The sequence below is a fragment of the Struthio camelus genome, chromosome 1, assembly GCF_040807025.1.
Source record: "Struthio camelus isolate bStrCam1 chromosome 1, bStrCam1.hap1, whole genome shotgun sequence".
Taxonomy (NCBI): Eukaryota; Metazoa; Chordata; class Aves; order Struthioniformes; family Struthionidae; genus Struthio; species Struthio camelus.
In genome coordinates this window covers 103754248-103780151 of record NC_090942.1, presented here as the reverse complement: position 1 = coordinate 103780151, position 25904 = coordinate 103754248, and the positions used below count along the sequence as shown (strand labels likewise).

Genomic DNA, 25904 nt, shown 5'->3' with positions numbered 1-25904 from the left:
CCAAGGTTTACCATCCAATGCAATGCTGCAATATGACATATGTAGTTACGAGCCATTCGATCATACTCCAGACAATCTCTATCATCTGGCAGGCCTGGTCACCTTAAACAACAGCTACTACCCTCCCTAGGCTTTGCTCCACTTAATCTCTCATTCATGCAGTGCAGCTGCATCTCACACAATCAATTTAGATGGAAACTAAATTCAACTGGAGACTAAAGCTTGAGACTTGGCAGATAATTGAATTTTGCTGAACTTGAAGTTCTGCAAGGACTGGAAGAAGGAAGTCACAACCTTCATTCTATGTTAATGAAGGTTTCTGTCACTGAAAAGAGATCACCCTGCCTTAGAGAGATTAAGTGTTCTACAACTTTCATTAAACTTTGCAGATGAAATTCTGCCTCCTTTGAAGTCTATGGAAGACTTCCAATAATGGTTAATCAATGCTAAGTTACATAGTACTCTGACAAACGTATTGTAGAGTTAAACCCATGCTATGGAAGTGCATCAGAGCAACCTATCTGTCTTTCTTCAGGCTCCACAGAGATTAGGGCACTGCTTTAAAACATATAACACCTGCTCCAGACCAAGCATTGCAAAAATACTCCAAACTCTACATTTTGATTTTTCTTGACAGCTTATTTGAGTAACATAGGCAGCTATAAATTAAGCACCATTATTAATCATAGACGTGTAAGTCACAAAACTCAGAATCCCCTGGGTTTTTGGAAGTATCTGCTTTGATTGGTCTTGATTATGAAAGCTGTTGTTTTCTTCTATCAAAATAACACAGCTGAGGCAGCTTCATGCCCTGTTCATCTTGACAGAAAGAAGTGTTTTAATAAGGACTGATGAGAGCCAGTATTTTGTGAACTATCGGTAGCATTAGGTGCTTCATATGGTGTACCGATATTTACCTAATATTTACCTAATAAATAATGACATTACCATTCATTCTAACCCAATAGCATCATTTACATGCTAGTGGAAGATCTCAGAACTTCCAATTTACTGTTCATAGGTTTTGAAAAATTTGTTGACTAAAATCAAATACAAAAAAGAACAATCCCCTCCTCCACAAAGGATATGATTAAATTAGAAAAGCATTTAGACAACAATGATTTTGATCATGCTAGAGATCAGAGAGATGTTTCCTAAAGCCAGAAAAAAAAAATTACCCTCCCTCGCTGCAGGATTGGTTAGAATATTTAGCAGAAATTAATATCTCTGGATTTCTTTTTCCCCGCAAAGACACTACCATTATCAATTTACAAGCTGACATGCAAAGAAGGGATTTGTCAAAAAAACAGCAAGAAGAAAAACAATGCATATGTGAGAGAGGAGACATTACACAGCCAATTGGTGCCTTTATGGAATAAAACCTTACAAGAAAGGATTCACACAGGGAGGGAAATTTGTTTTAAGACCAGTATAGGGCAAGAGTAGTATATCAGCTATTCTCTGGCAGCATTTGTTTTGTAAAAGAAAATTGAGGATTGTGTGGAACTCCCAATGTAGGGCATACAGAGGGCTGGCAAGATCAAGATAGCCATCTATATAGGAAGCCATGAAAATTGGCCTTGTTTATCTCTGCAGTTTCTTTCACAGAAATACATGTGAACAGATAAAATTTGATTCCCACAATTTGCTCCCTCATGAAGAGCTACTGCATCTTTTTCCTTAAGAAACATTTTCCTACCTTCCATTTCCAAATTCAGATGGCCAGATCATATCCTAAATTATTCCAAGCTTTGTACCCACAGCATACACTATTGATCAGTTTCTGTGTTATCACACTGATCAATACACACACACAAGCAAGATTCAGGCCATAAACTATTTGGAGCAGACACCATCTTTCAAGCTTTTATTCTTATCAGGTCTTCCGTGACCAGTTTTTGGTGAGGTGCTAGACACAGTCTCAAGAAGTTAAAACTGTATTGGCAAACATTTAAGTCCTAGACTTGCACAGAAAATTTGATTGAATGAGACCAATGACTAGCCAGTAAAGCCAGACACTGCCTATCACAGCAAGCTACAGTGAAGCAGTGTTCCCCAGCCATGCTACAAGATATCGGCAAGAATGTCCGAACACTGCCACTCAAGAATCACATTATCACTTGATTACTATCACCTCTTTAGTACAGCCATATAGTTCCTTTACCTACGAAGACTGAATTTAACCTAAAGGGCGATAAGGAATATACAAGTGATAATTTGATAGTTTTATTTAAAAAAGAGTTGCCAAACCCCTATGAGCAGAAATGTCTGGTCTGATGGTGATCTCACAATATAAATGAGAAGAACCCTCACAGAAGGCAATGGAGCTATAAAATCAATGTAAGGAAGGTCAGATTAAGACCCTCCACGTTTACCATTAAGGGTGTTACTCAGTCTAGGTATTTGCGGTATTCTGGATTGATCATCAGTTAGTTGCGACATTCTGTGCTTCACTGAAAACGTGTGCTGAGTAAACACGGGAAGGATGAAAGGATGACAGCTTAATATCTGGCAGCAGTTAGAGAAAAGTCAGGCCGTATTTTTCATTTCCAAAAGCAATAAATAAAGGACCATCCCAACTGCTAGTAATCATGTAAGCAGATTCCCTTCACATAAGAACCTGGCAAGGGTTACAGCTCTGGAACCTTTTCTTCTAGTTTTTTGGGTTTTTTTTTTTTTTTTTTTTTTTTTACAACAGCACTTACTTATCAGCTTCAAAGCAAAGCAGAGAAAGGAAACCAGTAACAGAAGTGGGAGACATAAGTGGCCGACAAGGTTTCCGGCTTGCTTCTTTCTTCCCACCTTTATGGCTTCATCCATCTTGTATATTTAATTCCAGAGTACATACTTTGACCGTTACATTGGCTTGTCACCAAAAAGTCAAGCACGACTTTCAGTCCTAAACCTTGCCAAGTGTAAAAGTAAAGCAGTTACCTTTGTACCATGGCTTATGCCACCTTTTCGCAATAGCGGTGGAAAACAACACCTCAGAATCTCTGGATCCAGCTTTGCCCTCAAAAAGACAAATTAGACAGCTAGGTCCTCAGAAACTCCCATCACTGGAAGTTAGAGAAAGACAATTTCCCTCTGTAGATTATCCTTCCTGACACTGGCAGTTTTAAAATCTGCAAAATATCTTCTTGCTTTGAAATTTAAAGCTTTGTCAATAACCTAACTGTAAGTCAATATTAAGCCATCAACATAACACTGAATAAATACCAATTCTCTTCCCAAATAAAATTTCTATTGTAGTTAAAAAAGTAGAAACAGGTGTCTTCGATCCAAGCCTGGCTACTTACCTTTACGCAAAACACACGTTTGTATGACTAATGAAAAATAAATCTGCTACAACACAATCAATGTGCAAAAGTGGGCTCCCTCAGCAAGCAAATACACGCAAATCAGACTCTGCCATATCAAACATCACTTCTCATTCTGGTAGGGCAGGAACCATAAGAAACATATTAGCCTAAATCTTTGGCCACATTGACTAACACCTCTGGCCCATAGCTTTTACTCTTCTAAGACTGCAATTGCATGCTCCAGCACAACCTGTGAAACGATTGTCCTTCTTCAAATCTTCCTACTAAGGTCTTGTTTCTTTTTTTGCAGTGCGTGCCCAAGCATTAGCAACAGTAATGCTATATTAAAAACCCCAAGATGTAAAATGTCCTCCTCTCTTAAACGTATTCCTCGATCTCTGCACTTTCTGCATATTTCACCTACTCAGGCAAGGCAGGCATTGCCTACTGTGTTTTGTCTTGAAACATAATCAGCGTGACTTTAGTGCTTAACCAAAAGTAATGCTTTGGATAAGTGAGAATTAAGTGTACAGTCATGGATCAGTACAACACCCTTGTACTCTGACTAGCTGAAAGACTTCAGTTTCAGCACATTTCTGTATAATAACGAACTCCGTACATTTACAGCCTGCTTATCGGGCTGAGGTTTGAGCAGATACTTAACAATTGTATCAGAAAGGTCAATTACCTTTCCTGAGATCACTCTTCGTGAGGACAAAACAAGATGCATTTAGTCCGTCTTCCTGCTGCCCAAGGATGCACAAAGTGGAGCACATGATTTGTTTTACTGCACTTCAAAGCTGACTGCTGTGGGTCACTTGTAGGAAAATTATTATAAATGCCAGTTGTTTTTTCCTCATCAGGGAGGACAGTAAACTGCTTGGGTAGTTGTATTGAGCTATGCAATGGCACTTCAGCAGGCTTATGACCTTATCACAGATTCAAAGTTTGAGTACAGTCTGAGAAGTTTACCACTTTTTAGGGAAGGGAATGAGCCAAGACTTCTGCCTAAAATAAGTGTGCTGCAACTGTCTGATCTAGGGTTCACTCATACCAGGAGGGAAAGTTTGCTATCTTGCTCTCCCTCTAAAGAGAGATATTTAAATGAACAGCCGTCAAAGGGGGTCAGATACAGATCAGCAGCCAAAAGTTGGGATGCTTGTATGAAATACTGGATGTCTTGAATCAGCAATGTTGATGCTATTTTATCTCTTTAAACACTATTTAAAAATTGGAACTGTATACAGAAAATGGAAAAAAATAAACTTTTTTGAAGAAAAAAGTCAAAACTAAAAAAAGTACAGCTTCCAGAAAAAACTAAAAACTACCAAAAAGACATGAATTCTATATAAGGGAGGTATAAAGGTGAGATATATCCAGGTGATATAATCCTGAAAAAAATGTATGTCTACCTACATAAATGTCTTTGTGAAAGCAATTCATTCTTTTCTACCTTATTTAAATACATATATATATATAGGCTAACAGTTATTACCATTATACAGAATAACAGAAGATCTATAGTTTTACTAAAGGCATTCCTGGTGACAATTCTTTCCCATAGTTTGATGGGAGAGGATATCAACTCATGTATCCACAAAACTGTGGCAGAAGGAAGGAAGAAACTAAATCTGGACCTTTGGATGTTATTTGCATCATCTAACTCAAGGCTTCTAACTGAGGCTCCAGACCACGTTTCTTCCTGCTGACTGTACATGGTATTTAGGTTTTTAAATGTAAAGTAAATATAACTACTCTAAATTAAGTCAGATGCCTAAAGTTAGAAGCACCCAAAAAAATAAATTAGTTGGGTTTCACCAACTTCAACTGCCAGAGAAGATTTGCTCAGTTTAATCTAAGGCCTGGTCAGACTGAAGATACATTAGCCTAAGCATTTTCCTAGGGAGACATGAATAGGAAGCACTAGACAACTTCCTTTACCTACTTGTAGAGAAGATAGAGTATATATTGTTGTCTGTTCTGCCTTGGAGATGAATATTTTCCTTGGCTAGCAGTATACGTCTCTGTTCGTGAACGAAACTGATGAATTAAAAAACTGCACACAAGATTCAATGCTTAGGGTTGGCCTGTAGATGCTTCTAGTTTCAGCCATAGGCAAATATGATCAAGTTTGTCAGAAAAGAAATGTACAAACCCTTTGAACACATGCAGTGCAGGATTAGAGTTACAAATCCAAAGTAAGAGGTTTTCACCTGCTTCTAAAGTTCACTGGGAAGGTGATCAGTATGTTCATCCTCACTATGAAAGACATTAAAATGACATAAAGAAAACAAGGCAGAAAAATACTTCCTTGGCTCCAGTTCATCTTGTCTTATTGCAAAAAAACAAGAAAGAAGAAAAGGGCGTTGATATGCAAGAACAACAGTGGCCAGATTTTGAACTAGGTAGTTTACAAATGACTTGCACAATTTATTTGCAAAATATAATGACTGAGTCATAGGATTAAAAACAGATCATGAAATCCTGGATTCCTTACACTTTGCTGTAACTATACATGTACTTTTCTTCTGGTTCAGCAAGATAATTCCTGCTAGGTTCAGTCATAATGTTTCACTTTCCCTTGGTTAGAAAACATTTCTTTCTCTGATAAATGTTTTCTTTTACATCATATTACTTTCTCCTTAAGAGCTCAATAAACTGCAATTATACCTATAACGTTTTTTTCCAAATCGTTTAATACCTGTAAGTACATGGTGCTGCTTTGAGATTTGGGAAAGGGTGGGAGAGGAGTGAGAAGGCAGGGTTTTTTTTTTTTTTTTTTTTAATTTAGTTTGTCATAGAAAGTCCTGTGATTGATTGGAGATTAAAAATCGTGACATCAAGTTGACTGTAATACAGTTCTTTTCCAAGAATGTCATGTTTATTGCCTCGAGTGAGCTGCATCAAATTGAAAGTCCAAAAAAATTATGTGCCAAATGCTCCTGTGGGCATAATTCGTCACCCGCCCTTTTCCAAGCCACTGACATGCAATTAAAATAGCATCATATAAATAGATGGGAAAAGTTTGAGAATATTTTAATTCCTCAGAGAAGAGCAACTTGGACAATACATTAAAGTACATTTTATTACCATTCTATATTGTACTATCATATTTGGGTATGAGACTGAATTGAAGAAAAGCACAAATTTGCAAAGTTTGGTGCTGGAAGCTTAGTGTCTCAGTTCACTTTCTGAAAAAAGCAACTAGATTTTTCATCAACTCTCATATATATTTTTCTACTGAATACTCAACCTTAAAAATAATAAAATCAATTTGTTTTGAGGCAAAATATATAATTTAGAACATAAAGTTAGGCTTGGTTTTTAGTTTGCTGTTACTTTGTTTGAGAAACTATAACAGAGAAGTCTAAAATAATCCCTGTGAGTAGCTCCATAGTTCTCCAAGAAGGCTGAAAGAAAAAAATTTTTCAAAATATATCTTTCTAATATTTATAATCAAGTTACTTGTGAATAATCTTGCTAGAAAAATGTGCCTTTTCTTCTGTGCTCCAACAAGTGTAAAGCATGACTCATGATAGATATCAGGACACCAGAACCCCAGGGTCTGTACAGTTCAGAAGCTACTTCAGCCCACCACGTTTCCTAGTGACCCAAAAATATAATTTCTGAAATGATAAAATCTTTGTGATACATGTAGATGATGCTGGATGTACTAATGTTTCAACACTTGTTCATCAGGCTCTGCAGACTAACTTGTCTCATATATCAGGAATTTAGGAGACATCTAATAGGTTAGGTTTTCTGGCATCTTCTTAAATCATTCTGAGACATCACACCTCTATATACTCATTTTGGGTCACTCAGTGGCCTTCCTATTCATAGTTGGGGTTTTTGTATCGTTTTGAATCTTGAAAAAAAAATATTTTCATTTCATGTACAGTGTTCATGGCAATATTTTCCTCTTTGAGGCAGGTTATTTTGCTAGTTACTACATCAGAAAATTTCTAATTCCATTTTTGAATAATATTTGCAACCTAAGTATTGTGTACATGCTTTGTTAAGATAGATTCTGTCATTTTCTGCATATGGATTATAGTACACACTCTCCACGAAAGAAAAATACTGTAAGAAATTTTTAAGTTAGTTTTTGTAAGAGATGAATTGTGACTGACGATATAAACTCTCCACCTGTTCATACTAAAGGTAAATGCTAGAACTTCATGGCTCTTTTCAAAGATCTCATTTAAAAAAACACCACCACCACCACCCCATAAGTTTCCTCTCCTTAAGTATGCAGGGCACCAATATAGAAGGTAACTGAGCTAAACCAATGTATTATTTATGCATCTCCCTTGGAAGCATGGGTTGTGCCCTGACAGGATGTATCCATGCACTCTGAGGGAGCTGGCTGATGCCACTACTAGGCAATTCTCTATTATCTTTGAAAGGTCATGGCAAATCAGGGAGGCTCCTGAGAACTGGAAGAAAGCAAATATCACCCCTACCTTCTTGAAGAGCCAAGGAGGAGGATCTGGGGAACTACAGGCTAGTCAGCCTCACCACAATCCAACGGGAAGGTGAGGGAGCAACTAATCCTGGAAATTATTTCCCGACACATGAAGGACAGGAAGGTGATCAGTGGTCAGCATGCACTTACAAAGGGAAAAATCATGCTTAACCAACCTGACATCCTCCTGTGATGACATGACTGGCTTAGTGGATGAGGTGAGAGCAGTGGATATTACTTACTTTGATTTTAGTAAGGCTTTTCACACCATCTCCCATAACATCCTCATGGAGGAGCTGATGAAGCATGGGCTAAGTGTACAGTGAAGTTGGGCTGAAAACTGACTAGCCTGCTGGGCTCAAAGGGTTGTGATCAGTTGCACAAAACTGAGCTGGAGGCCAGTCAACAGTGGTGTCCTTCAGGGATTGATACTGGGACCAATACTGTTTAACCTCTTCATTAATGACTTGGATGATGGAACTGAATGTACCTTCAGGAAGTGTACAGATACAAAACTGGGAGGAGTGGTTGATACCCCAGAGGGCTGTGCTGCCCTTCAGAAAGACCTCCATAGGCTGGAGAGATGGGCAGAGAGGAACCTCATGGAGGCTGAGACTTCCTATGCGGAAGAGTGTGGCCAGCAGGTGGAGGGAGGTGATCCTCTGCCTCTCCTCAGCCCTGCTGAGGCCTCACCTGGAGTGCTGGGTCCAGTTCTGGGCTCCCCACTACAAGAGAGACATGGACCCGCTGGAGAGAGTCCAGCGGAGGGCTACGAAGATGATGAGGGGACTGGAGCACCTCTCCTCTGAAGAAAGACTGCAAGAGCTGGGCCTGTTCAGCCTGGAGAAGAGAAGACTGAGGGGAGGAGCTTATCCATGTGTACAAGTATCTGAAGGGAGGCTGTCAAGAGGATGGGGCCAGACTCTTCTGCGTGGTGCCTAGTGACAGGACAAGAGGCAGTGGGCACAAACTGAAACACAGGAAATTCCACGCAAATGTAAGAAAACACTTCTTCACTGTGGTAGTGACAGAGCAGTGGAACAGGTTGCCCAGAGAGGTTGTGGAGTCTCCATCCTGGGAGATATTCAAAAGCCATCTGGACACACTCCTGGATAAGCTGCTGTAGCTGACCTGCTGGAACAGAGGGGTTGGACCAGATGTTCTCCAAAAGTCCTTTCCCACCCCAGCTACTCTTTGGTAAAGTTTTACCTCACTGCAGCAAACTCAAAAAAACCCGAAACACAAAACCCCAATATTTAGCTGCCCAGGCAGCAGGTGTAGGTCATATTAAAATGATTGCCAGGGACTATAAAGAGTCTGACAGAGAATACAGGAGTATGTAGGTGCATAGCAAGAACAAACTGTACCAAACTGGGAGCACTCTCAAGATCCACAGCCTAATGTAAACCACTGTTTGAGTGGACTCCCCTGCGCAGGATTGCAAAGATGCCCATAAGGTTTTCTGATAAAGCCTACTCCCTCTGCTGCACGCAGACAACCCAAAAGGCAGGCACCATCCCCCATCTCCTCTCAGCCTGTTCTCTGTAGAATAATTTACTGCTTCACTGACACTCAGAAAAAAAACCCTTTTTGCCCAGGAGCACCAGGCAAACAAACAAGCACAAATGAGCAAAACCACTCTGCATATTCTCTCCCTTCAATGTGGCTGTAAACCTTCAGAGAAAAGTAAGATATTCCAGTAACTTACCAAAACTTCCGCAGTCTTCAACATAGAGGCCTATTTTTAAGTTTACCAGAGCTAAAAGTGGACTTCTTGCCCACAGGAGATTAATGTTTACAGCTAGACATGGACTCAAGAGGCAATGAAGCTGTATAGCCTTCCAGTTACAGAGAGAGAGGGCAGGGGAAGGACGGCACTGAAGGGGACAGAATGTTTTCAATAAAACTAAGTAGAAATAATGTGGTTTAACTGAAAGTATGCTTCTTTAAGGAGTCCAATTTTAGTATAATTGAACTGCTACTTAAACATTACATGCTGACTTCGCTAATGATGGGATTGTTTCCATCTAGAAAACTATTTCTACACGAAGCGAACAATCTTTTTTACTTCTATATTTAGATTTCTGGATAATGCCCATCAGAAAACTTTAAAAAGTATAAAATCTGGCTAAACGTCTCATACATGGGTCATGACAACTGGTCACTGACAGCTAAGAAAATTTTTATCACCTATACATAATTCATCCCATTTTTTCTGCAAGGGTCAATATCAAAGGGTGCTCAGGAGCTATAGATTCACTGGGAAGTTATACACTTGTTTTCACAATTTTTGTCAGCAACCTCCCTTCAAAAAAGTATAGTTCACTCCATTAAAAAAAATTCAAAATTCGTTTCAGACTGTTTCCATCTCACCACTGGGGTGGAGGGGACAATGATGACAAGGACTGTCTTGTATTTATGACTATGCTGGGGAAAATTGATAGATACTAGCAAAACCTGCCTTTGATTTATGGGCATTTGGAGATAACTGAAAATGGTCATTTTGTGAACTGACCATCATACCAGCTACAGGAAATAAATTAAAACTCAGCTATTACAGAATGAGGTAGCTGAAACAATAAAGATATACAACTGAGGCATGCTTGAAGAGTGGATGCCCACAGCCTTTTCCCCAGAGTGATATTTCTTATTACCAGACTATGCTATTTTTAACGTAGCCTACAAAACAAGCCAGCTGAAGTCTTGATGGATTACAAAAAAAGGAATACTCTATTAAACAAAGACAATTTATCCCAATAGCCTGCCTCTGACGGTGACCAAAAAGTAGATACTTAAAAGAAAAACAAACAAAAAAAGTATTTTGAGTTTTCCTCAAAATACTCCTCCACCTCTAACAATTTGTGGGTTCAGGTGTATTTCATAGACTTCAGTGGAGTTCTCTCTCATAAACTTTCCCAGTTTCCCTTTGAATCCATGGAAACTTTTAGCATCCACTACATCCTGTTGAAAGGGGTTCCACAGATTTAGTCAGTATTGTTAATGCTTAATTTTTATTTCAAACCTGCTACCTGGTCAACTTCTTTGGATGGATCAGTTTCTCCTAAAGAAAAAAAAGGACAGACAAGAGCCTGAACGTGGGCTAATTGCTTGGATTAAAAGGGGCCTGATTTACTAAAGAAAAAAAAAATCTTTTACTCTAAGATCTTTTTTTCCGCCATGCTTTTGAAGGTGGTTGGCGGGGGGAAGAGAACATAGATAGCTACTCAAAAATCTTTTAAAATGCAAGAGATATAAAGCTCTGTAGTTGACAAAGCTGACAGCTCTGGCTCTCCTGCCATCTCTTGTGTTTTTAGGATTGCTAGGAGACACATCAAATTAATCACATCTGTAAAGACAGTGCATTAAGGAATCGGCCTCTATCTCAGGCAGGCACAACTTAAAGTCTATAAAGCATTACAAATCAAAGTCAATCTATGTAATTACATCTAAAAACTAACTGGAAGCCAATATATTGTAAATAAGAGAAATACGCTTCACATTTCTACTCATCAACAAAGCAGGAACAAATGTTGCTGTTAATAATTATGTGACAATTTTCACTAAGTCATCATAATGAATTGCAAGACCTATTTCTGTTCACTTCATGACAGCCTTTGAGTGAGAGTGACTATGCTTTTTTTAACCAGGAGTAGGGGAAGCTGTAGCATGAATCACAAAGCCATAAGAGTGCATGCTTCCATAAAAGGTGCTAATGGGAGAAGTCAGCTCCTTTGGTCCCTGTGATAAATCTATCTGCTGGCACAAACATCTGAAAGTTCATTTCAAAGTCTCATGAATCAGTATTTGCGCCAGAAGTATTTGAGCAGTCATCTGATCAAGGAACAGACAAAACTTCTCACGTGACTTGTTCAACCCTTCACAGCTAATCAAAGCTCAAAACAGCAACTATCAATCACAAAATGCTATCCATAATCAGAGCTCAAAAGAGAGTGCCAAATGCAAAATTAAACAATATAGCTGAAATAATTCTATCCAACAAAGATTATTTTGTATTCAGATGTTGATTTGTCATGATTTAATGCAACTATTGGCATAGTTCTGTCACAATAGAAGTGGGTAGCAGAGAGAAAGAGAACGTTTCATCGCACAAAGCGCTAACCTGAAAGGGGTAAAATTTTATTGGTAGAATTCTACAGAATTCAATATATTCAAAATATTCATCTTGTTTTTGAAATGATAACTTTTAAAAATAAGTAGAACAGTTTTTGGAAAACTTCTGAGGTTTCAGTGTAGGGTTTCTAATTCAAGTATTGTCAGAAGTAGCCATAGATCGTAGGGAAGCCAAAGGTGAGGCGAGTTCAGCATGGTTTGCTGAGCCTTTGTCCAAGCCTTTCTTTCTCTCCCAGCTTCCCATGGACACTTTAAATTCCCATTTTCATCCTGATAAAAGGAATAAAATGCCAAAGTCTCAAACCTCAAAAATCTCAAACTTCAGCTGTTGCACAAATTAAAGTTTGCTGGCCCTTTAATTTATCGGATCAATGCCTCTACCCATCTCAGACTCTGATTGTAGGCATATTACTTTCAGCACTTTCAGCAACAGATGCAAATGAAATATGACATTCAAAGAACTGCCTATCCTAAACATAGACAGAATAACAACATACCTCTGAACGTCCCACAGTTACTCTCTGCCACTCAGTAAACTCTCTTTGCTTATTGGGATTAAATTTCAACCCCCATGATTATCAGTTCATCTCACAGGATAAGGTCCGATTTTATCTTTCCTAATAAGAAACAATGTTAGTGATCATAACATTATCAGCCCTCTTTAAAAGGGCAGGTGCGTTGTGTTTGTGACCTCTTGCAAGAGTGACTGCCACAGGCTGAAACATACTCTCAAAAGACAAGGACTTCCTTCTTTGGATTCTAATTTTAGCTAATGATCATGTCTATGATCAGTACAGCATACATTTATAAATAGCAACCACGTTTGAAATGTAAAAGAACAAAATTCTATCTCTCTTTTGCTTTGTACCTTATCTTAGCTAACAGTTAAAGACTACATTTATACATCATCTCTGAACTCAGGCTTGTCTACAGAGGTTGACAGACAGTTTTGCTTTCTCCTGAAAAATTAGACCTAATTGCATAGATCTGACAGACTAACAGACACACTTGTTTTGTTTGTTGTTGCTGGTTTTTTGAAAGACAGCATGGATCAGTCAGGGGACTTCCCAGAGCTTTGAGAGCTTCTGAGCTTATCATCCTAAAGATGGAGTGAAACATAAAACTGTACGAATGCTGGTTTCGTATTTGCAAGCTTTTTATGGCTCCACCACTTTCACCTGAATAACTTCTGGACAAGTAAGTTAACCTTCTTACAATTTGTAAAACTAAGAGTTGAAGTAAGGGCATCATAATATGACCACCTGTATTGTCCTTATAAAGGACAGAATAAACTTACAGAAGCACAAGGTTATTCATCTCATTATGAGTCCTTGTAAGTAGAGCTCTACCCACTGACCGATTTTCACACCCTCACCTTATGAGCATACTTATTTTACCGCTCCGATTAATGAACGTCATCCATGAAGGCCTATGATCCGAAGTACTCAAATTAGTTGCAAAACACAACGGCACTACATACTGGTCAAAGGAATCTGGTGAAAAGTGAAATGCTTTTCAGTTTATACCATACGATAGAGACAACCTACTCAGATTTCTTGTTGAATCACTTCAAAACCTTTGCCTTCTTTTTCGATTGATTTAACCTGCTCCTCTTATTGTTAAATTAACATACATCTTCCACTACTATAAAACAAATATTTTCCCAAATATTCATCACTGTGACCCACTACTATAAAACAAATATTTTTCCAAATATTCATCACGGTGACATAGAAAGGCAACCAAAAAAGGAACTGAACTCTCCCTACCCTAGAGAGATGTCTGCAAGATTCTTCCACGAATCAGGTGTTCCTTGGGGTTGGTTTTTGACTAACTGTCCAATGTGACTATATGCTATTTCCATTGCGAACTTAACAAAATCTGAAAATAACATGTTATTTCAGTTATTTTGAATACAGAACAGTCAACATCTATTGGGTCTTTAAAAGGCAGCCAGAATTATACTTCTGTACTGTATACCTATAGTGAGAGAAATCTCACCTTCGCTTATACATGTTTACATTACAGATAACTAATCTTATCTAGTCTGTTTAGCCCCCTTTCACAGCCAGCTGAGAGAAATAAGCACTTTTACAATGAATTTTAGAATGAAATGAGCCTGGGGAGTGAGGGAAAGTGAAGCATGAGAATTATGAACAAACAAGCAAGCATGAGCTGGCAAAACCTCAGAGAGCTACCAAAAATCTTACTCTGTAAGCTTGGAAGCAGCTGATATGACAAGGTTAATGTAATTACAACTAATGGGTTTCAGTTCTGACTAATTAGACACAATTAGCAAAAAATGCTCTTTAGAAGCGCACATTATAGCCACCTTTGTTTTTCCATGTCTCACAGTTTCTTATACAAAAGTAGAAATATTTTGCTGGCTTTTAAATATTGTTCTGACCAAAGTCTACCATGGGATCAAAAAGTTAACTGGCTTAAAATGGTTTTTTCAAATTAATTGCTTTCCTGTTGACCCCTTGAACCAATAGAGTAACACAGGAGAGAAAAGTGGTAGAGCATATGCAGCATATTAGACATGCACAGAAGCTATGACCAATTCTTCTTTATATGTCCTCAGTTCCTTCATTTCCTTTGAATGGCAGCTGTGCAGTTGGATGCTTGTAAATAGTCGTAAGGCTAGAAAGGAAAAGGGACTGAAGAAAGCATGCGGTGTTTATGGTACAACTGACATAAAGCAGCTTTTTCCTTTACAAGATAGGAGCAATTCAATCATCTTCCAATGGACCCCTTGCCAGCGGGATGGTAGAAATGAGTTATTTGCACTGCTCGTGGAAGGAAAAAAAAAATCATTGAAAAGAAACGAGTTGTTCAGAGATAAAGGAAGCAATATCTTTGTTAGGCCAAAACGTCATGTCCTAGTTTTCCATTCTGCCAGAAATATATCTCCATTCTAATCTTTCTAACAGAACATGGATTTGATTTGCTTTTGTGAAGTTTCTACAGCTCAACACACTAACCACTTTCCTTGTTAACATCTAGAAATGGATCAGTCCATGAAATCTGAAGCAGGTCATTTTGGAAGAAACAAAGTGTCACGATCTAGAACATGAAACTTTTTTTTTTTTTTTTTTGCTTTTCTAAAACTATTTGCTTTTCTAAAACTACTTATTCCACCTCATATGGATCCAAAATTGCATTCAAGTATTTTGTAACTCAGTAGTATGCATGTTACTGTGGTCTATGCTGAGTACCAGGCAAAGCTACTTCAACACATTACCCACGCTGTCCATTTAAGATTATTGTATCTTTGGATTACTGTCAAAAAGAGCATTTTACAGAGACCTTTAGTTGCAGCTTGGTGAAGAACAAGCAAGACCATACCCTGCTTGGACGTAATGAAGCAAACACAGTATGCTCTGTTTGGGTAGAAATTGGAGGCTGCCTGTTTTGCTTTTACCTTATGTATCCCAGTACTGCATTACAGGTTAGTGTGTCTTCAAGCTTTCTAGGCTTGCTGAACAGTGCTAGCAGTAAAATGGTAAATAGAGACAGTGCTTGAAGGCTTCGCTACCCTTTCAGTTGTTACTTAAATACTCAAATACTAATGGATTTTCTTCTTAAAATGACAAATAGGAAGCAACATTGTCTCACTTCACATAAAGACACCTATACTCAATTACAAACTTTCCTTACAAGCTGATGGCGGTCCCATATTTTTAAAGGGCAAGATAAAGAAAGCTTCAATACACTCAGGCAGCTAAAGCTGAGCAAAAGTACCAACACGATATAACAAAAGTACCTTTTCCCAGGCCAGTTTGCCATGTAAATGAGGTTTATGTAAAGGCAATCACCAAATCTTTTCGGGCAAGCTAAACTTTGTAAGTTCTACTGTTAACAAAACTTAGTCTTTTAACTGTATGAAAATTAAAAAAATGCATTAATATTTATCCAAAGTTAATACTTCATGCAATTATGTGAGCTTCATACAGATCTTAAGAAAATAGACAAAAAATACACTGTGAACTAAGATGTCTCATTAAACAAGCAAAAACCAGCTTTAAAATTTCCCATGAAAGCAAAAATGCAAATTAAAAAAATAGTTAACATTCTTAATATAAGCACAATAATAGTAACCACAGTTCTGTTACTCAATACCTCATGCACTATGCATTCCTTAAACTTTTTAATACAACTTTTTTCTCACTAAACAAGCCTACATTCTCTGATAGGAAGGAGTACTTCAAACTAATCTGCCCTGAAGGTAGTTATATTTTGAAGCACAATCTCAAGTGTAACTGCAATTGTGCCACAGAAGGGGAAAACCATTATCTATATAACATCTGCAATTGCTGCAATTTACCAACAGTATAGTGTAAAACAGTGAAATAAATATTTCTAATATTAAGGGGAATAGAATACCATTTGAAATCCATACAGCAAGAAATACCAAACTCCACCTACAGCTCAAAGCAGTTTTCTGAATGCTTCAGTAGCAACCGAGCTGGTGAAGCAGGCAACTGGAACACTGCAAGATGGAACAGGAAATGAAATTGCATGTAATGGTAAAATGCCCAAACTATCAAATAAATATTTCCTACCTATTAACTTAGAGTTGGTTCATCCAAATCAATTTGCAAACTGTTCACTTTTGCAGATTTAAGAACCCTTCAAATTAAAGTTGATGGCAAATGCATCCTTGAAGACTGATTTCCATTTAACATTCTCTACCTACCCAGGCACAATGATACAAAGATTACATTTAGCTGGAGGTGGGTGCACTGAAAGATGAGGTTTAAGTTTGTAGTATTAATCTGATTATTTATTATTTCCCCCACAGCAACAGGGTATAGAAATACACAAACAGTATATTACTATAACCATTTAAAACAATTGATTTTAATTCATTTTAGAAGAATTTCACATTAGAAAAGATCTTATTATGATTCCCTGTCTCTAACAAAAAGTATATTGAACATTTTTTATACTCAAGTTTCCCCTTTTTTCTTTAAGCATGAAATCATAGAGGTGGTAACACAGTAAGTATTATATCATTTCTTAAAGGTCACAAGCTTTTTATTGACTTGACCATGCTAGGTCTCAGCAACTGTGTGGTCTTTTCTTGGCCTAAGCTGTCTTTAGCCTGTTTAGCTGTGACAGCAATTGTCTACCCATTGGGTAAACCTTGCCTAACTTTGGTTCAGTTCTGATTCAGTTTACAGTAATAACAGGCACCGTGTGCTGAATGAACTCCAGAATGAAATATGATGCGAAAGAGCACACCTGCTCTGCATCAACATTTTTGAGCTTATGAGTACGGTTTCTGCAGTTACAGATTCTATTATTAATAAAAAAGTAAAATACGGTATCTATTTAAGTTATCCACTGCTGAAAGGTTTCTCAATGCTTTTGTTTCAACAATTAGAGGAAATTAATCGGCTTTAAACATTCCTATTTTCTTCTGATGATGATCAAACAGAAAATATTTTTCATCAGCTACTATGATGCTACTATGGTTTTTTTTTTTCTTTGAAAGTAAATAAGTGGCTGGATTCAAAGAAAATCCTTTCATAACTCAGAACGTGCACAACAGCATGTGGAAATTTGGCCACATGTCTGCTTCTGAGGCATGCAATTGAAAAAACATGTCCATCAGTTCCTCTTTGGTTAGCTACTCTGTCCTCCGCCCCTTGCAGCCAGTATGACATGGCTAGGAAACTTAGAGTGTTTTGAAGTGTTTGCTCCATCAGTTAGTTTTCCACTGGAGTATTTGTTCTTTAACATCTGAACATCCTTGCTAGGACCTTTTTTTTTTTCTTTTTTTTTTTCCCTTCTTTTAAATTCCCTTTACATCACGGTAAGGTTCTGTTTCTTTTTTGTGCCTGAAAGTAACACTACCTTTCTGAGCACCCCTGAATTACATTCTTTCTATTCTGATGCTTCAGTATGCCCTGTTTAATATCCTAGCTTTGCAAGCTACCCAAGATAAGGTACAAATATATATATTTCAAAAAAATACAAGCAGAAGCACATGCTTTCATACCCAAATATCATTTTTTGAAGTTAAATTTTCAACAAGAATAGCATATATGAAGAAAGGAATTTAAAAAACACTAGATCCATCACAAGCAATCTGAACTCAGACGGTTTATCTTGCACCATGACATTAGCTTTACCGGTCTTCACCAGTGTGCTTTTAGCAGCCTTCCCCTGGAGCCTGAACTGTAGCAGAAGTCCTGCGACACCATTTGTGCCCTGGGCATTCCCCCGGGGGTTCTGGACACCAGGGAGAGCAGCATTTTGGGCACATTCGACCATACAAAAGCAGATTAGCACACATGCAGCAAGTCCAACAAGACTCAGACTTTCCACCTTTGCTTCTCACGTGGGGACCTCTGTGCCTGTGCAGTTGCCTTGCTCTCCTACATCAGCTAAAAAGAACCCATACATGACAGCACAGGTCTCCCATATTGCTGATGCACAGGAGTAGTATTTTTGGACAACCAAATGTTGGGAGCAGTATGAACCCATTTCCTTAGGATAGCAGCAGTCCCTCAGCAGTCTTTGAGTAGTTCCACAAAAAGCAAAACAGGCTACCTAACTCCAGTGCTTCCCAAATCCCATGAGTTTTATGGTTTTATATTTCTGTACGACTGCAAAATCAAAAAGCCAACTGTAAATGAAAGTTTTCTCCTCTCTTATGAAATAAGGCAAGAAAAGCCACCTACCTTGCGATTCAAAGATAGGCCAGAAATTGAGCTGTTTGCCAAGCGTTCTCACAGGAGGAGGCCAGGTCATCGCGCCTTGGATTTCCGCCACCTTAAAAATAGCTTTTTTCTGTCAGTTGAGCATGGTACATGATACTGAACAATGAGTACCAGAGAAAAACCCATCAATAAAATCAATCAGTGAATTTTCTGATTAAGAGTTAGATAAAGTACCTCACACATCAGAAGTTTTAGTCCATTCACTGATAGATTAATAGCAGCAGGGGAATGCTAACACAGTGAACAGCATACAGTACGGCAAGGGACATCAGCACTTAGAAGCAGAGGAGAAAAAGCACAAAGATCTGACTGTGGGAATTTATGCTGGCAGGTATCATTTCATGACCGTACACTGCTTTGAATAGGCTGACAGAGAGCACAAGTCACACCTCTTGTAGCCTAGATGTGCGCTTCATCTAGTATGGAGTTACTAAGAAGCACTGGCCTGGATCCCTTATTGACACTTTTTTCCTGCTAAAACAGGTTTGACAACTAGCCGAAAAAACAGTTTAGCAGATCTATTGCATGGTAAGATGAAGAATGCTATTATCAAAAATACTTCTGCTATTATTTTCATTAGAAATAGGTGAGCGAGTTTGCCCACCACTTAAAAATGCATATTTTCAATCAATATATAAATGATCAGGTAAGGAAAAATTAAAGCGTTCATATTACATTAGAGAGAATTAAAAAGAGTGAACCTCACACTCAGCTGGGCAACATTGCTTAAAGTCAAGCTGGTTCATAACAAATCCTCAGACTCAGGAGACTTGACATGCTCACCAGAGCACAACATAACCCCAGCAGGTGCGTATGGTGTGCTGGGAGAAGAGGTGGCACCAGTCCATAGAGTTTGCAGGCTGGAAGCAGAATCCCCAGCAATTCATTTCTGGTCCATTTGGAGCAGCAGTAATGAAAATGAGCCATGGTATCTCTCTTATGTGGAGCAGGTCACTCAGGAGTGTCATCCTCACTTTCTGCCTCTTAATCCACCCTCACACCAATTCTTTATTTCCAAGGAAGAATTACAGAAATAAAAATCTATACAAACTTAAAAGCCACTTTAATGAATTCTTAGATCTGAAAACAGCCTGCAAAGTCTGCAAAACCTCAGACTCCATAAGATTTAAACCGTTGCTCAAATCAATTAGCTTTATTTATGACGCACTCTTTACCTGGTGCCCTAATCATACAGCAACTTCCTGTAACTCCAATAAAGAACAATGCATAGCAGGTGATACAGAGGTAAGCAGACCATACTTAAGTATGTACCTTTTCAGCTTTTTTAAATTATGTTGATTTTTCAGGAGTCTATTAAGAGTAGGTTAAAATGGACACAGACCGAAAATGCTTTTTCAGCATGTTCACTAACCAGTAAGACTTTACATAGATATTGAAACTCTATTTAAGGAATTAAGCAATTTTAAAAGTCGGAAGAAAAAAATCACCAGACCTAAGCTTTTGTTTTTACCTCTCTGTCTTTGGAGGGCCTAAAACAAGGCAAAGAGGCTAAACAGCTGCAGCTTCTTAAAATAAAAATCTTTTTTATTAATCGTTATGGATGCTATGTATCAACAGGATGATTTTACAACCAAACATGCAACTGTGTGACTGCAAAACAGCATTAGATTCTTTATTTTGAAGGAAGAGCTAATAAAATACTCTTAAAAATTCTGAAGTAAAATTTTACTAGACAAAATTAACCCCCTCACCTGGACTCTGGACTGATCTTAACTTTGAAAAACTGCCTTCATGTAGCAGAGAAAGAACTACATTTAGAACACACCAGTTTTTAGTTCAATAATCAATTTTGTTCTAAAATTATAGCCAGATAAGGCTGCTCATAATACTATGTAAATACTGTCAAAGACATTATTTTACCCTACATTTGCTTTGTTCATCAAGTTGATATCTTATTGTTTGGAGGATAATGCAAATCTAGAGTTACAAATACTATCCATCGCTAATTTCATGCATTAGTTACCCTACTTAGCATACTCTACTAGCAACAGATGGAACGTCCATCTTTTTTTCCCCCCTCCCTCCATATTTTTGGTAGATATTCAGAGAATTGTTCACCAGTCCTATGTGGACCTGGAGTATCTCTGGCCTGACTGGTTCCCATTCATCTGAATTACCAATAATCCCTGGTGCTAAGTCATAATAGACATAAGACAATAGACCTAACAGACATAAGAGTACCATTCCCCAAAACCCCCTCTCACTCCAGTGATGTAGGAAAGACTCCAGAAAGTTTCACCAGCATCAATTGCTTCAAATGTCTTTTTATTAGCAAGCATTTCTGTTTTTTCTCTTGGTATTTGTTCTAGGTATCTTTTCTATTTACACTTAATTCTGTAGCTATGGAGCCTGTTGCCAGCTTTATCAGCATCCTGCTGGATGAACTTAGCCAAATCTCTTCATCTCTAGGCTTTTCTTTCTTCATCACCTTCCCATCAGTCAAATGGGAATACTGACTGTGATTCTCAGGGATACAGTGCTTCACATCTTCCTGTTTTAAGCTTCTAGCATGACTAAATAAGCAACTGAACGTCTCTGTTGATATCTTCACTTTTTCCCAGATGTGAAGTAGCAAGGATGGATGTTCAATGTCTCCCTATCCAGACTTTTATCCCCTAAATGCAATCCTCTTTAGCCACATATCCAAAACACTCTCACTTGCTCTAGCTAATATCGTACCTGAAGGCTAATTCTTCTTCTACCAACATATTTGCATTAGATTTTACAAGCCTCAAAAATCAAACCAATCTTTTAACACATATTCCAAGTACGTAATGGTGGTGGCGGGGGAATACATCAGCTGATGCTAACAACCGAAGTCTTTGGAGGAAATTCTTCTAAGTATTTCCCAACAAAGGCAGAGAATTGTCCACATGCAAGGATGCAAGGATTAGATGGTCACTCCGCCCTTAGTCTCAGCCTGATGTGTTGCTCTGTCAGCCCTTGCCAAACAGTAACATGCCAAACAGACTGATAGTGAAAACTTACATACACGTAATTATAGGTACTGTAACTAATGAGTGAAAACCAGTCTGAAGGGGAACATTTGATACTAGCCTTTATATTTATCTGAAAATATTTTCAGAAAAACATTTTCACATCTATCTGACTATAGTTAAAAGATTTCAGTGCTTGGTAATGTGTCAAGTAGTATCACTACTGATAAGACAACCCTAGAGGCATTACAATTCATGTTCGTTTTACCAATACAGCACCAGTTTAAACCCAAAATCTTTTCTTGTCTCCTTTCATCTTTTTTCTTTTTAAACAGAGTTTGAGAACTGAAAAAGTTCCAAACCACTGGTGTTTATGACTGCAAAAAAAAAAAAAAAAAAAAAGGTTTGCTGCAGGAGAACCCACTCTTTCAACTTTGACATTAGACTTCAGAAAAGAATGATTTGAGATGAAGTACTTTGTATTCTACTTTTTGAATGAAAAATCTCATCATTACCTTTGCTAGAGCTGTAAAAACTAAATTTTCCCCTCACATCAGATTCAGAATAAAATATCATGCTCAACTGCGTTTGAAATAAAAGATATTGCACACAGGACTTGAGACAAAGGAAATGTCACCTGTAACACTTTTGGGGAGAGGTATGTACATATTAAAAAAAAAAGAAGTGGTGACCTACTACATAACCATCAATGATAAAAAATAGCAAGGACTAAAATACAGCAAGTTTCTTTTAAACATGTAGAAAACTCCTGAGGAGCTGCAACAATGCAGCTTATAAAAAACAAGCTACAGAGCACAGCACAGTCATTATTATAGGACACAGCTAAAGCTGCTTCCCATGGGTTTAGTAGCCCTGCTTGGCCACTGGAAGTAGAAATTCCACCTAAATTGAGTTTTCTTTCTCTTTTGTCAAGGGTATAAAAGGAAAATCTCTACTTTCTGCAAGTCCTCTTGCCTTTTGGAGGGTGTAGAGTGGGTAGGGGTCAGGATTCTTGAAATCAGGATAGGTTTAATTGAATTGGTTACCTTATCCAGAAGTAGTTTAACCTTCACTTCCATAAGATGCATTTGTCCGCACAAGTCGGACAAAGAAGGTAAAATCTGTGTCTATAAATTGGTATGTAAAGCAGGGATAGAACAAAGTATCATAAGAAAGTTCATAAATGGCCTCTGGAAAAAAGAAGAAACCAACCAACTAAGAATGTGTTCTCTATTCAGACTAGCCAAGAGGCTATCTCAGAAAGCAAAGAACTTGCAAATCAGCCACATTTTTAAGTGCCACAGAAGATACTATAGAAATTACACTATTTACTGTTTTTCACAGTTGAAAGAAATCATCCTTTTCCCCTTTGCCTCACTTCACCATTTTAGACCCATCCTTTTTTTTAAATATATATTTGTATTTATATAAAGGCAAATGAAATAAAGAAGGCTAAGGGGTATGCCCAATTCATATACCCTCAAAAGCAGAAATGTACGTTATGCAGAAAGTCATCTTCTTTCGAAACCAGATTCAAAACTTCATTTCTTGCTTTTTCCTTTATTCTTTGCCTTAGCTCTACCACAATGTAAATACATACACATGGTGTATAATACACATATGTATGTACATGTGTATATCTGTGCGCATGCACACTTATAAAACAGTGAAGAGTATGGAACTGTCAAAGCTAGAATTCAGTACCAATAATCCCTGACTACCAGATTGGGACCAATGATTAAAAAACACCCCAGTGGGAAGAACTGCTGAACTCCTTTTACAGCATGTGTCTGTTGCAATGTAAACACATCTAGTAACTAAAAGAGAAAGAGAAAAAAAAAAAAAGAATGGGATTAAAAAAAAAAAGCTATTCTTGAGAAGAATATTTTGCAGCATTTACCATGAGGTTTCAGTACATACTTTCAAACAGCTGCCATCATACTTTGCTGTATTTCAGGTCTATACAGGAATATCTTTCCCATATAATGTGGCTGGGTACCTCATCACTGAGTATTTTAAAATTCTATAGTTCAAACATAGCTAAAACTGAGCTCACAAAACCATCATATATTTTAATATAAAGGCTCTCCTGAAAGCCCCCAGGAATTTAATATATTCTCAGCCCTATTTGTGAGCCGGAAACCCACACCATAACTCTCAACAGGACCGACACACTGAAAAACCTGAGTATTTAATGAATATGTAATATTAGCTATATTATCACTCCAACAGAAAGCCAGACGACTGAACTCTTGGTTGTAGATTTAAGGCAGGAAATGGAAGCTTTCACCACAGTTGTACTGTGGATAAACTTTAGAAATTCCAAACTAATCTTTCTACAAATCAGCCTGCCACTGATCAAGGCAATTATCGCTTTAGATGGTGGTTTTCAATAACTAAATAAAAGAAGAGGGGGAGAAAATTGTACTAAATAAAAGGGAAAAGACACTCTATTCTACACTCTGCTATCAGAAGAGAAAAGGGAAAGCAATAAATACATCTTCTGAGTTCTAGCTTTTTACTGCATTTCGTCACAAGAGGTACTTGGCACTTGCAGCTTGCACTGATGTCCAGGGATTCAGAGAGAATTAAAGATTCTCTCCTCTCAGGAGAGACTGTTTGCATTTATAAATACTGAGGGTTAGATATATCAGCTTCTATCAATTTAAAATACCTTTCTTCATCTTTAACCCCAGCATCCAAGTAAGAAAGTTGGAACCTGGTGTCAGAGCAATCAAAGCAAAATTCACAGAAAGATGAAAGCGCTTAAAAGTACACTGGTATGACACCTGAGCTTATTTATCCTGCAGTTGGTATCTGATGCTTTCAGATGCCTCACATTTATTACAATAGCATTTATAATTGGGAAGTAGTTCAGGATGCTAATAAGAAGCACTTCAAACTCCAGTTTAAAATTTAAAATTTCAAATCACGACCCATGAACGCTGCAGTCAAAAACTGCAATCAGACACTAGTTGGAAGCCAGTCGTCTGCTGCTGAAGAGACCTAAGGGTACCGGAAACCTGACATTACAAGCATAGCCCTAGAGCAGGAGGCTCCTAAGCACATATTTACAATTTCTTCCTTTACATAACAAACTTTGTAGTACAAAAGCAGTAAGATGGTACCCTGTAAGGAGAGTGCATTTGCACATAACAGCCCAAGTTTAACATTTGTATGTTTTTAAGAGTATGTCAGGGACACTTACACACCAAGATAGATGCTGTGTTATTGTGCAATATAAATGAAAGTAACTAGGCAAAAAAACTAGAAACAAAACAAAAACCACAAAGCCCAAACCACCCCAAACCCAAAACACACTAAAATACAGGCCCAGTGTTAAATTGTCTTTACCTACTGGAATACAAAACTTCCATGGACTTTAACATGAGGTAAATGCAATTTGTTTGTGAGCTGCAATACACAAATTTATTACAGCAGTTTTAAGAAAAATATACACTTGGAATCCACCTAAACTTCGCCCCGCTCCATGGTTTTACCGCAAATTAAAAATTAGATCAACAGGGAAACCAAGAAAACATGCAAGAACTCAAAGTTTTGCAGGTTTTCAATGCCATGCAAAGGGAAATGAACATAATCTCAACCTGAGGCACAATATTACATTCAACCGAGGGAGGGGTGTGTTTAGGTTTGGGGGAGGAGAAAAATCAAAACTAAATAAAACAGCATCTACAGTGGGGTGGGTCAAGATTGTTATGTGCCAAACAACTGCAGTTTGAAAAGGTTTAATAACCAGCCTGCATTTCAAAATTCATGAGCTGATCCACTGAATGCACTGAAGTACCGAAACTGTTAAAACAGCATAAACCAAGTTTACACGTGTTCCCCTCCATGCAATTCCTAATAAACTGCTGACGGAAAACTGTTGGCAGGGGAGGGAGTGCAGCAGGAAGCATAAACACGTTTCGAATTTAGAGTAGTTTCCTCATCTAGAGAGCTTCCTTTTAGGTCACAGATATGAGGTGTTAGGGAAATAGCATTGAACAAGACCTGTTTTCTTTTTGCAGCTTTCCTGTAGATGAAAGAGAGGTTTTGGCCTCCAAGAATATCAGTTTACGGACTCTGAATTCTCAGGTTCCAAAGTTGAAAGAAAAGCCCAAACACCGAGGCCTATGTTGCACTCGAGATACAGGTGAACAATTTTTGTTAGCTCCAAGGGGATCCTGCCTGTGTTCGAGCACAGGATGTGGTCCTAAAAGTTCATTTTTTTAAACATATTTTTTAGGGTTTTGAGCCCTCTCCCTGGAAGAAATATCAAGCAGTTTACACCTTCATGCTTACACAGCAAGTCTGT

The 25904-nt window shown here is 38.0% G+C and overlaps 1 long non-coding RNA gene across 1 annotated transcript in view; it reads right to left on the bottom strand.

Annotated features, from left to right (window-relative positions):
- The window catches only part of LOC138061123 (uncharacterized), a 117696-nt gene that overhangs the window by 52103 nt on the left and 39689 nt on the right, over positions 1–25904 (bottom strand). The window contains exon 2 of the long non-coding RNA XR_011134770.1: positions 18594–18684. This is a non-coding gene — a long non-coding RNA (uncharacterized lncRNA). The remainder of the gene's footprint in view (positions 1–18593; positions 18685–25904) is intronic.